The 12,269-nt window shown below is 42.7% G+C and overlaps 1 long non-coding RNA gene across 2 annotated transcripts in view; it reads left to right on the forward strand.

The window, feature by feature from the left end:
- LOC110401982 overlaps positions 979-12,269 on the forward strand; it is a 14,204-nt gene continuing 2,913 nt past the window's right edge. Inside the window, exons 1-4 of one of the 2 annotated variants that reach the window (XR_002440735.1) lie at positions 979-1,374; positions 2,626-6,213; positions 6,406-6,514; positions 8,311-8,363. This is a non-coding gene — a long non-coding RNA (uncharacterized LOC110401982). The remainder of the gene's footprint in view (positions 1,375-2,625; positions 6,214-6,405; positions 6,515-8,310; positions 8,364-12,269) is intronic. The other variant, XR_002440736.1, reaches the window with a different exon arrangement.

The raw sequence follows: 12,269 nt of genomic DNA on the forward strand, positions 1-12,269 counted from the left end.
ATAAAAGAGGTTGGTTTAATATATCTGGTTTAATCAAGCTGCCCAGGCTGACATTTTTCACTGCTGTTAGGGAATCAGAAACATCCCTGCATCCCTTCTCCTTGGCCTCAAGTGCCATTCTGGCATGTATGGCCTTCGGACCAGGTAAGTGGGAAGATGTACATAGTAGCAGCAGTCCAGTGGAAAATCTAGTGAAATGGTTCAGGCCACTATGGCACTTATACAGGGTCATCTGGCTACATAAGTCTTGGAAAGCTTCATAGAGTGTATGGGAACTGCTGAGTCATGGCCTGAACCACTGATTGAGCACCTGGAGGAAAGACCCAGTCAGCCCTGGGTGCCCAGGTGAAGGCAATTCACCTGTGCAACCAGAAGGGGTGGAGCCTGGCTCCACCCCTCTTAGGCCTCATTTAAGGGCTGACCGCCCCTGAGGAAGGATCTCTTCCTGGAGATCCCTCCTTGGTGGGAGTCTTTTCCTGCAAGCCTAAAATCTTCCTATGTGGGTGAGCACTGTATTTTCCTTCCCCCTTTTTGTAATGCTATTTCCATCGCGTTAGTCCTTCTGATCGCTACAATAGAGAAAGAGCCAATGAGTCCTGTGTGTTGTGCCCCTGGCCAAGCAGATGCAGTCTGTGCTACCTTAGCTTGGTACAACCAAGTCACTTTGGTACAGTGACTGGCAACACAAACACCATCTCCACACGTAATGCGTCAGTGGGTTTCATCTGGCTAAAGAAGTACACAGCTGTGTGTTAAGAAATAAAAGATCTCTCCGGAGGTGGCTAAATAATCCTGTTTCACTGCACTGAGAGGCTCCCATCCTTATGTGATACTATTTGAATTAGCCCTATTTATGTCAATGGAACTTGAGAGGTGTATTTGTATGCTGGCTTGCGTTAGTTTAGCTGGAAAACATCCAAGAGGTCTAGATAAAGCTATGAACTGTTGTTTCTCTTCTAAATTTCACAAGTTAACATTTCAAGTCAAAAACTGAAAAGCAAATGAAAAAAAATTGAAATTTTTGAAAAAGATATTTAATTAAAACACCTTTCAAAAAGGGCAACTTGAGCAGATGTGCTGCTGTAATAAGTGACTTGAGTTAGTTAGAACAGGTTTGAGGAATCCCAGAAGGATGTGAATAAGGCTCCTCATTTTACACCAGCACTCTCCAAACAAATTTGTTTTTTCTGTTTTTATTAAGGTCTTCTGTGTTCTCTTATAGACATTTGCTCAGCAGAAAGCAGTACTCAGCCTCTGCCTTCAACAGCCCAGGCAGAACTGTGTGCCATTGTTGATATTCTGCTCCTGGGAAAGCAGTCAGAAATAGGAGATGTCCTGCAGGAACATGGAAGACATCATCTGTCTTGGAGCTTGGTGGGTTTCTGGCAAAATTTTTGTGGTCCAGTTTCATATTAATTCCTTAAAATCTGCCCTTTGAGTGACTCCTAGCTAAGAAACCTGGAGGAAATTGAAAATCAACATAGAGAAGCATCACCCTTGCATGTAGGTTCTAAGTTATGTGAGGCCCCCTAGCTGAAGGGAAAAGCTTTAGATATCCCCGTGAACCTAGTGAAAATGTCTTCTCAATGCATAGCAGCTGTCAAAAGTTAACAACAGCAAGTAAGCTGTGTTAACAAGGGAATAGGGAGTAATACAGAAAATCTGGGGGCCTGACAAGTTAATCAAAGCTGGGCAGTGGCTTAAGAAACCTCAGAAGGATATAAAACAGACCAGCTCAAATGATTTCTACCAAGAGCTGTTAGACAGATTTAAATGCTAGAGGTAGTTGGGTCATTTCATCTCCAAAAGGACAGCAGGTTGCATGTGAATGCTTGAGAGAGAGAACGGAAGTTGATTTGCAATGCTACAGCAGTGGGGCAATGATCTGGTCCTGTGCATGAAGGTCAGGTCCTGAATTTCCTGGGGAGATTTATAGGGCTGAAAGGGGCTTTGGGAAAATGAAGAGAAGGGATTATTTTCTTAATGAGAAGATAAGAGAAACAAGGCAAAAGGGAAACTTTTGGAGCCATGTGGGAGGCATGTGGAGACTATGTAGAGATAGGCTGGTGGAAAACTAGGTGGCCTGTGTTTGGGTTTGGAGGCTGAGGAAGCAGAAAACACATTTTGCAGCTGGTCCTCCTTCAGTAGTAAATAACTATGTTAGGCCTTGCTTCTTGGCTGCTGCGAAAGGTGAACATGGGAGTGCTGCATTTGGATGCTGGCAGAGTCTATCAGCCAATACAGAAGCATTTTCAGGATTATAGAAGACAAGTGAATGAGCATGGGAGTCATAGAGAGCCATGTTTTGAAGCAGTGTGATGATCTCCCACAGAACTGGGAGCCCATCGGAGCTGGGATGTGATAATGTCATTATCTGATTTAACTGCAAGGGAAATGATGGAGGTTATTGCCATGAACAAGGCTTCAAAACATAAGGATGACTTGGAGCTGCAGGATATGAGAAGGAAAAATAGTAGGTGGAAAGTGGAGTAAAGGCGAAGAGAGGAGAAGCTTTGAGGAATAAGAATGGCAGCTATTACTTTCTACACAGAGTCTCTGTTTATAGTTCACAAGGTGAATTTGCCTCATTAAAGCAGAGGTGCACTCTTTACTTTTCAGTTATAGGTGAAAATCAGCCTTACAAGTGAAGGCAGTGGAGCAAGTGGAGACACACCTGCTTGTACTGTGGTTAAAGATGCTCTAATATCTTTTAAGGATGTTCCTCACTGATGCGGCTCTTCACTGACCTGATTATGCCAGCTCATGAATCACTGTGGTGTATTTATGTTTCTAAACCATATTATGCTTTGCCTAAAATCTTTGTGTAGTTGGCAATTGGTATTACTCATCATATACAACATGAAAGAGGGGAACACTTCCTCCTTTGGAAAAGCAGCATATCCTTAGGTAAGTACACTGTTTCATTCAATTATTCTGCAGTTTTCAGAATACATTGAGTCTCTCTATTTACTTGCAAGAGATAAAAAAGACAGACAAAATGAAGTGGGAGAACAAGTATGTAAAGAAACACTAACAAATTAAAAAACAGTCTGTAAATTGAATTATCTATTTACAGGAATATAAATGACCTGCTGACTCATCAATATTGATTTGCATTCATTGTGCTAACGCTTAAAAGGCAGCCTATGATGCCTCATTATCTGTAAGGAATTGGCAGGAGAATCATAGGATCACTAAGGTTGGAGAAGACCTCTAATATCATCCAATACAACCGTCTACCTACCACCGATATTTCCCACTAAACCATGTCCCTCAGTACAATGTCTAAAGGCTTCTTGAACACCTGCCGGGACGGTGACTCCACCACCTCACGGTGACACCAGCCCATTCCAGTGCCTGACCACTCTTTTGAAGTATTTCCTAACATCCAATCTGGTGCAACTTGAGGCCATTTCCTCTAGTCCTATCTAATCCTGTTGGAGAAGACATTCTTTTGAAACAAACTGTCGTTACACTTTGAAGCTGTTGCTAGGGCAGGTAAGTTATTTCACAGTTGATTCAAACCATGTACTTGTGTGAAGACTTCACCCACCTAAATGCTAACTGGCTGTTCTGGCTGTGTGTTCAGAGGTGACTGAGCAAGAAACCAGTTTCCTCCCTGTGTGTGTTACTGACTACAAAGCTGTAGTGCCTTTTGTATGTTATGATGGATCTTAACGTGGGCACAGCTGAATCTGCGTTAATAAAGATGCAAATGTTATTTACACAACTACCAGTCAGTGTGAAGCTTCCAGTAATAAAATGGGAGATAGAGAAGGGATAGCAGAAAAAGAAAATAAGCCAGTCTTAGGAGAATAACCTTCGCTCGGAGCGGGTATGTTACCTGTAAGGTTGGTGGGCACAGCTGACCCAGGAAGGTTTTTTTCCATTTTCCAAACATGGATTTCTTCAACAAGAAAAAGAGCTGTGATGGCTCACATGAGAAGACTGAGGCACAGAGGAATTGTTCATGTCAGGGTCAGTTAGGGTGAAATTTCAGCTCTTGATAAATGAAGAGGATTGAGATGAAGAACTGAGCTCAGGGTCACAGGTGATCCCAAATTCTCTGCCAGGAGAGGCAGGTGTAGGATTTATGCCTAAGAAGAAAGGAATTTAAGTGATGAAAAGGAGGAAAGCAGAAGGATAGTGGGGCGAGTAGGACCATGAGGTTGGCTTAGGTTAGAAGGGAGGTGAAGGAAAAAAGAAAAGACAGCAAAAGGAGAGCAGAGGTAAACTTATCCTCTGGGAGCCAGGAGGGTGCAGGGGCTCAGGGAGGCAGCAGAGCTTGGTGGTGTCAACCAACACCTACATTTGCTACTCAGTCTGTAGGACTGGGCTCTGGAGCCAGCTGGAAGGCAGCTGAAATCATGGGAACAAATGTTGGGAGCTGATGTAACAAGGACAAGAGAATGGTTTATAAAAGGCAGACAATTTTGCTTTCCTGCACACATCGTTCTGATCATATTATGTTTTCTTGTCTTGTTGGCAAAAATCTGCCAGCGGGAGACAACAAATGGCTTTTAACATATTACTTTCTGTAAGGAAAGCATTATTTTTTTTAAGGATGTCTCCATTAAATCTGCATGTTCTTGGAAACTAAAGAAAAACAATGTGAGTAGGAGTGTGGGGGTGGGGGAACTGAACAGCTGAAGATCTCTTTGTTGGGTCCTGCAATGGAGAATATATATTTTAATGTGAAACAGTGATGACAGGGAGGATTTAGAGGGCTTCAAAAGAAAAGCATCCAGGCAGTCACTCCTGCAGCACTTCAAAACCATGCATTGAGACAAAGACATTTGTACAGCAGAGCTTGAAATTCAAATTGAGCAGAGAGCAATCCAAGCTAACTTTGAGCATTCTGCATCTCACTTGATGCCCTTAAGGGCTACAGATGTTTCTCCACCATTTTCTTGCATCATGTGCCATTGTCACTGTTGCTTTTCAGGTGTTCCTTTGCTCTTTTTTTCAGGTTTCTTGAGTAGCTACATAGATTTTTAGAGTATCATGTGCTTTTTAAGGTTTTGTTTTGTTGAATTTTCCTCTCCCTCCAGTCTAGAAGGCAGACTTGTGGCAATCTTTTAGCGATATGACCTTACATTATTTTAAAAGCTTTGCTCTTCTTATCTTCACAGTCTTAGGGCTCACAAAGGGCTATATGCAAGGATTAACATTAGGTTTCTCCATTCAGAATAAAGTCACACTGGATGTACATTAACACTCTTAAATCCAGATGCTTTTCTCAGTGTCTCCTCTCTTCTACTCCTGATGTATTCCTGCTTCCTGTCATTTTAAAGCAAATTCAAGGAATTTCAAGGAAGAGAATACAAGGAAGAGATTTGGGGATCTTTGTGCTCAATTAAAATGTTATTTCATGTTACTTATTCTATCCAGACAGTGCGGGTTCACAAATGGCTCAGCAGAGATAGCTGTATATCAAACAAACAGCAAAGGAATACTGTTGGCTAATTAATGATTCATTAATGAATGTCTAAAGGATCATCTAATGTAGGATACTTTTAGCTGGAGGGCTGAGAGGAATCTACATTTGTTTTTGATGAAGGAACTACTGGGTATTTCAAAGTGGTATCTGCAATGAGATTTTGCCAGATTTGAGTATGGCTGGACTAGATGATCTCAGTGGTCTTTTCCAACCTTAATGATATTATCATTCAAATAAATGCTTAAATTTTGCTTCCACTTTGCCCATGTTGTAGACCCTAATTTCAGCCATGCCATCTTTCTTCATGTACTGTTGTAACTGAGGAACCCTGTGCTTCATTGCAATTCTGGCACAGCTTGTCTTCCAGAGATCAGGGAATGAAGAAACTTTGAATTTCAACTTCATTTTGGCCACACCCAGAAGAAAAATGAGATGACTCAAGGAGGCTTGGAGGCTCTGCTCACGAACGTTTGCCCCAAGGGTGCAACCAAGCTGCTCCTCTGCCACAGGTAGGATGAGAGCCAGGTGACTGAACCAACGCTAACTCAGTCTCTTCTTCAGTCAACTGGGGAAATAATAGTAGTTAACATGTAAATAGGGCCTGTTTTCACAGTGCTGCAGCAGCTGCACGTCCCCATTGTAGCACAGCTGATGCTTGGGCCTACCGAGCTCTTGAGCGGATTTGTGCCCAGAGAAAGCATCCCCATGTCACTGTGGTGATAGCCATTGTGGAGGTGTGGTGAGACACAGCTCCAAGGACCTTCCACAGTCAGGTGAGTGTTGATACCTTTGTTCTCAGGTGGCAGCGGCACTGTGGGGCTCAGTGTCACTTGAGGGGCTCACAGGTGCATCAGGGGCTTGGCGCAGAGACCTGCAGTCACTTACAGCCTGGCATGAGCTGAGTTGGGTGGCTCCTGGTGCCTGCTGGTACTCCCTTGCATTCTAATGTTCTGTCCCTTCATCAGCAGTTTCTGTCCCTCTCAGTCCCAATCTTGATGCCATTGGCATGCTCCTAACCTGAGGACAGAGGCAAGACTATCTCCCCAGTGATGGGCAGCTGCTCCAGAAACTAAGGTAAGGGAACAAAATGGGATTTTTTGCCTCCTGCTGCTGGTTCTGCTGTGAAGCTACAGCATAACACACAAAGTCACCCTGGGCATTTCAGCCATCTGCACAGTGGAAACCAAATGTCTCTCCAGGAAGAGGCTGGTATTTGCTGATAACCAGCTCTGGACCACCTTTTTGACGAAGCTTTTTTTCTTCTAATAATTCCACATGTAGGATGAAGTGGCTACAGACAAGTTGGCCAGATGAGGATGCAGTTAGTTTTCACCTTGTTTCTCCTCAGGGACTATCAAAATACGTTACAGAGAGTTTTAAATACCTGATCCCAAACTCACCTTTTTAGGTTTCCTAAGGCCTGAGGCTCCAGGCTTTATGGCTGCAGGCCGCCATGCGTAGTTCTGTGCCTCAGGACAAGTTATTACTGAGCACTCCTGTGTCTTTGAAGACACAAAGGCTTGCCATGCACAAGGATGTGGCTCCTTCCTCGTGGAGGAGGTGAAGAATGCCTCCAGGTAAACCTGGAGTATAATCCCTGTGCCCATGTAAGATTAAAATGTTCTGTACAATGCCTTTGTTGGCAGCAGGAGACAGAGGAATCCCTATGTACATGTGCTGTGTATTTAGCGATATATAACCAACAGGGGGCATTAAGTTTATGCTGATTAAATGTGTATTTCTACTTCGAGCAGAGGGGAATCTCTACCTCGCTTGATTGAAAACAGCAAGACTGGAATCCTTTATCCTGCAAATAAGTAGGATTAGGCCCTGTTTTTTCAGAAGATTTATAATTAGGAAATGTATAAGTCTCTTCTATTTCCTTTGTCTAGCTTGTGTTTATCTTGAGATGAAAATGAATGAGATTGATATAATTAAGATCCAGATGATTTCTGTGTGACATGTAGCTCAAAAACCACTTGAAAAATCTAAGCGTTTCTGGTGCAAATTATTTGTATCAATGATTTCCAGCTTTCTAACCAGGAATTAAAGTTAGGCGGCAATTATATTTTTCTGACAGGAATCAGATGAAGCAGTAGAATTAGCTGCTGCTCTTCATTGTGGCAGAAAACTTTGCTCAAGTTATTGGATTACTAAATGCAGAGGACTGTAGAAAGGAGCTACAGTGTGGATGTGAATTGTGGTTTCTGGAAATGAAAGTAGTATTTATTACAGAGATAATTATGATGGGTACAACCACTCATGTACGTGGGACTCCTGGCATACATTCTGAGGGAGATGTGGTTTCTGATGTTTATGGCACCAATTAAAGAAGAAGCTTCTCCCTCTTCACGTTTTAGAAACTGCAGCCTTTTCTGTGCTGCTGCCACACTCACATAGTTACATACACCTTTAAGTGAAGGGCTTTCTACTGTCTGTGGTTAAATCGAGCTGGATTTGAAAATAAATGTTAATGCTGAGGAGAATTGCTTTCATAAAGATGTGTCAAAATGAATTGTTGGCTAAAAATCTGCCAATGCTCTAAATTTTGAGAAGTGGATTTCATTACCTGCCTTCCTTTAAAATGGGTTTTAAATAACCTAATAACTTTAATTTCCTCCAAAGTGAAGTAGCAGTTATGATTTTTTTGAAGCGAAGTAAATAAGCAACCTGCAGCAGCAGCAGAGCTTTTGCTTGCTGGTGTATCTGGGATGCTGTGAGCAATTCTGGTCCCCCATGGTCAGATAAGAAGAATTCTAATTGGATCAGTGGCACACAGCATCTTCCTTCCCCTGAGCCTGTTAATACTCCTATCACAATAGAAAAGGCAAGAGGAGTCTGGTTCATTTTTCTTTTTTTTTTCCATCTAGCAAGAACAATGGTGAGAGGGACACAACTGCACACAGCCAGTCCAGGAGCAGAGGTAAGAGCTTATAAAGTGAGCTGATGAAGCATAATATTTTTCCTTGAGACAAATGGATACAACCTCACGAACCTGCAGGTGACAAGGGCGATGTGAAGATGCTACCTGAAGTGAAGAGAGATGGATGCTTCCCAGGCATTTTCCCTAATGCAAGTTAATATAGTCAGTCTCTTCTGCAGGTTGCCCAACCCAAATCTGCACTGTTGGAAGGGGGAAATATGTAGTGTTGGCATTGCTGAAGTGCTCAGGTTGCTCTCATTTTCTAGCCCTAGTGACCTTTGAAGGGAAGGCAGTGCTGCTCTCCCACCTGCGGCACCACTTCATAAAATCATAGAATATTCCAAGTTGGTAGAGACCCACAAGGATCATTGAGTCCAACTCCTGGCTCCACAGAGGGGCACCCAATAATCAGACTGTATGTCTGAGAGTGTTTTCCAGATGCTTCTTGAACTCTGGCAGCTTGGGGCCATGCCCAGTGCCCTGGGGAGCCTATTCCATGCCCACCACCCTCTGGTGAAGAACCTCTTCTGAACGAAGCTGATGTATTTCCACTGTGTGAGGGGGGGAAAAGTCTGTCCTGTTGCAGAAGAACTCTTCTCCATTTGGGTTTCCTGCATGAGAGGATGGGTAGGAGGAGGTTACAGGACATTGTCCATCCTCACTGGCTGGAGGGATCCAGGAGCCAGGCACAAATGCTTGCATGTCCAGTTTGTTGCTGCTTGGGATTTCTGACTTCTGCCTGCTTGCATGCTGGATCCTGGAAGACAGCTCTGCATTGCTGAGTAGGTTATGGGAGACATACTCAAGCATGGCTCACGGATGTGCCTGTCAGTACCCCATCCACATTAGGAGGATGAGACAGGCTCCCTTCAGTGCTCTAAGGAAAATGGCTTAGTTTTAATCGTTGGTATCAGATTCATATATCTGACTATCTGCTTAATGTCCACAGTGTCTGTTTGCTACTGAAGCCCAAATGATGGAAGTAAGCTTCCCACCCAAGGCTTCAGCACAGGAGCACCTTTTTTTTTTGACAAAGGAGAAGTAGTTAGTTGTGGAGAAGGTTGGAGCAGAATCACTGAAAGAAAGAAATCTCAGATATTCACTTCTTCATCTCTTCTTTCCCCTCAGTCTGTCTTTTAGCTAGTGTATTTTAAAGCTCTTGGTTGGGATTTCCAAAGCATGAAAGACCCAGTGTATGGATCAGACTTGAGCCCAGGATTCAAGCAGAAAAATTAAATCCCTCTTTGCTGCTTGCAGACTTCTTCCAAAGACGGCCTTTAGTCGCTTTGGCCCAAGCTCAGGAACAGCTTCATGCCCTTATATGCATTCATCTTGATATCTCATTTTGTGCCAAACCCAGAAGCAGTTGTGCTGTCTTTGGCCCTTTTCTGCTCTTGTGCACCTCTCTAAAGCAGTAGAAGATCTTGAGGAATGATTATATCCTGACACCAGCTGCAGTTTCAGATCAAGTGGTGACAGCTCTGGTCTTGACTGCTGGAATGCTTGTCCTAGTCCAGGAAAAGGGAACATGCAGACGCTCCAACTTGCAGTAAAGACATGGGTCTGTTGGGTGATCCTACATTTTAGGACCTCTACCACAGTCTGGAAGTGCTGTAGGCAGTATGTGAAGTCACTAGGCTTCAGACTGGCCACTCACTATAAAAACAAAAGTGTGTTTTCCTTGCATTGCTTACTAGGCATGTTAGTAGTCTTAAGGAAAGCAACCAGACCATCTGGAAAAATTCTCTTCGAAAGTTGCTTGGTAAATGCCTTGGAACATCCTTCCTTCCCATAAAGCAGAGTTCAATGTCCTTAGACTTAACTCACTCTGAACTGCATTTTACACATCACATCTGTTGGACCTGCTTCTGTTAGTCAAGAGTTCTATTATTCTATGTACCTAACGGAATAGCAAACTGGGGACATCTTTTCCATACTAAGCAATTAGTCACCTAAGATGTTACTGCTTTGCAACGAAGTGCCAGAGTAGCAGTTGCGTTGCTTGTTATGAAAAGTTTGTATGTCAGCAGATTCTGTTATGCTTTCTGCAGAGGCAGCAGCAAACCCCAATCAAACTTAATGTGAGAAAACTGTGCCAGTGAGTTGATGGGTTGAGATTAACTATGTTAAAAACAGGTAATTCTGTGATAAGCTTTCTTTTTTTTTTTAAGCTTTTCTGATGGGTCAATATTATAAACATACCATCTTAAGGACTTCCTTCTGCTTCTGTGAAAATCAATATGGAAGCTTGCACAGAATTAATCTAGAGAAGGAAAAGGAGAGCTGTCCAGCACACAACCTAAACCTGGACAGTTAAACTGTGCATAAGCCATGTTAGCACTGGGTTCAGTGCAAAACTTCACTAGTGAAAAAGCATTGAGCTGAATTAGATGTTTACTGGGGAATGTAAATTGTTATCTTGCAGATCTTTTTGCCTTAGGAGTTAGGAAAAAGGGACTCACTAATTTGTGCTTTTTTTCCCCCTTATTGCAGTTAGATGTAGACTAACATGTATGGCAGGGCAATGTTCAGCTACCTTCCAGAATGTCATGGGTTATCAGCTCCTCTGCTATGTGGTGCATCCATGGGTAATTGGTGTTGCTATTTATAGACTGAAGTGAAGGTTTCTATGTCAAACTGGTCTCTGTGAAGAGAAAGGTTTGAAGCAGGCATGCATCTGGTGTCATCCTTCACTGTCTGAAAATGCCTTTGGGGCAGGAAGATGAGGCATCTGACTGGTGGTAAGAAGATGATCTGGGTCTGATTGTTGGCTCTGCACTGATGTTATTTTTGTTATAATTATTTAGCACAACTGCTCTCCTATAGATAGAAAATCCAGACAGAATGCTTTTTTGCCTGCCTTTTGACTAGCTCAGCACGTAGGCACACATACATAGAGGTCAACACCTTAACTGCTGAAAGTTTCTGGCTTTCTAGTAATACAAATCTTAGCAAGCATGTTTAAATTCAAAATTTACCCCCACTCCCCTGCTGAATTCTAATGACAATTGCTACAAAAATTCATGGCTGGGCTGAGTCCCGGAGTAAGTAATTTTCTTCTCAAAGATGATTTTTTTAAAGCAATTGTATGAAAAACAGTTTAAAAATGAAAAAAAAAACAAAACCCATTGCTCTTAACTGCATCATTGTTATTATAACACTTTACCCAAAACATACAAAATGCTCAACTTAGACTGCCAAATTAGAAGTAAAAGCAGTGATTAAATCATTTCCATTTAAGTGTATAATTTTCAAGACAATTTAATACCATCCATTCATGTTGATACTTCAGCTGCCAAAAAGTCTAGAGATTTCTTTAGTGTACTTTGCTAGTCTTTAAGATCTGGAGGCATCCCTATAGCAGTAGGAGGGGATGAAAACAGTGGGGGTGTAGCTCTGGAGAAGGCTTTTATGAAGCTCCTGCCCATTTCAGACGAGGCTCCAGGACGTGATGTGGTCCCTGTAGAGAGATGAGGCCAGAGGAGGTGCTGAAGGTGGCAATAACTTTTTGTGTCTCCTCCAAACAGAGGAGCCCAGGTTAGACCTGAAGTCACAGGATTACTCAGAATCTCAGTTTTGCCTTTAAAAAAGAAAAGTTTCTTCCCCTGGGAGTCCAAAGATAAAGTCTGGAAGCACTGTTAGATGATAATTTATGAAGCAATTCATGTCTGAGTCTGCAGGAAGCCTGAAAACCATCTCTGATGTAGGCAATGGCTCCATCATCCAGCAGGGTGCTTGCTTTCCTTCTGTCCCTGATAGGAGACTGAAGGTAGGGAAGAGTGTGTTGTGTTTGCAGCTATTCATTTATTAGTACCTCAGTTCCCTGTTGGTAGAATTGGGACTCAGAGGAGGATATCATGCTTTTTTGGGGGCCTCTGTTGTACTTTAATACAGTACTGTCCCCAG

Source organism: Numida meleagris, chromosome 6, assembly GCF_002078875.1.
Source record: "Numida meleagris isolate 19003 breed g44 Domestic line chromosome 6, NumMel1.0, whole genome shotgun sequence".
NCBI lineage: Eukaryota > Metazoa > Chordata > Aves > Galliformes > Numididae > Numida > Numida meleagris.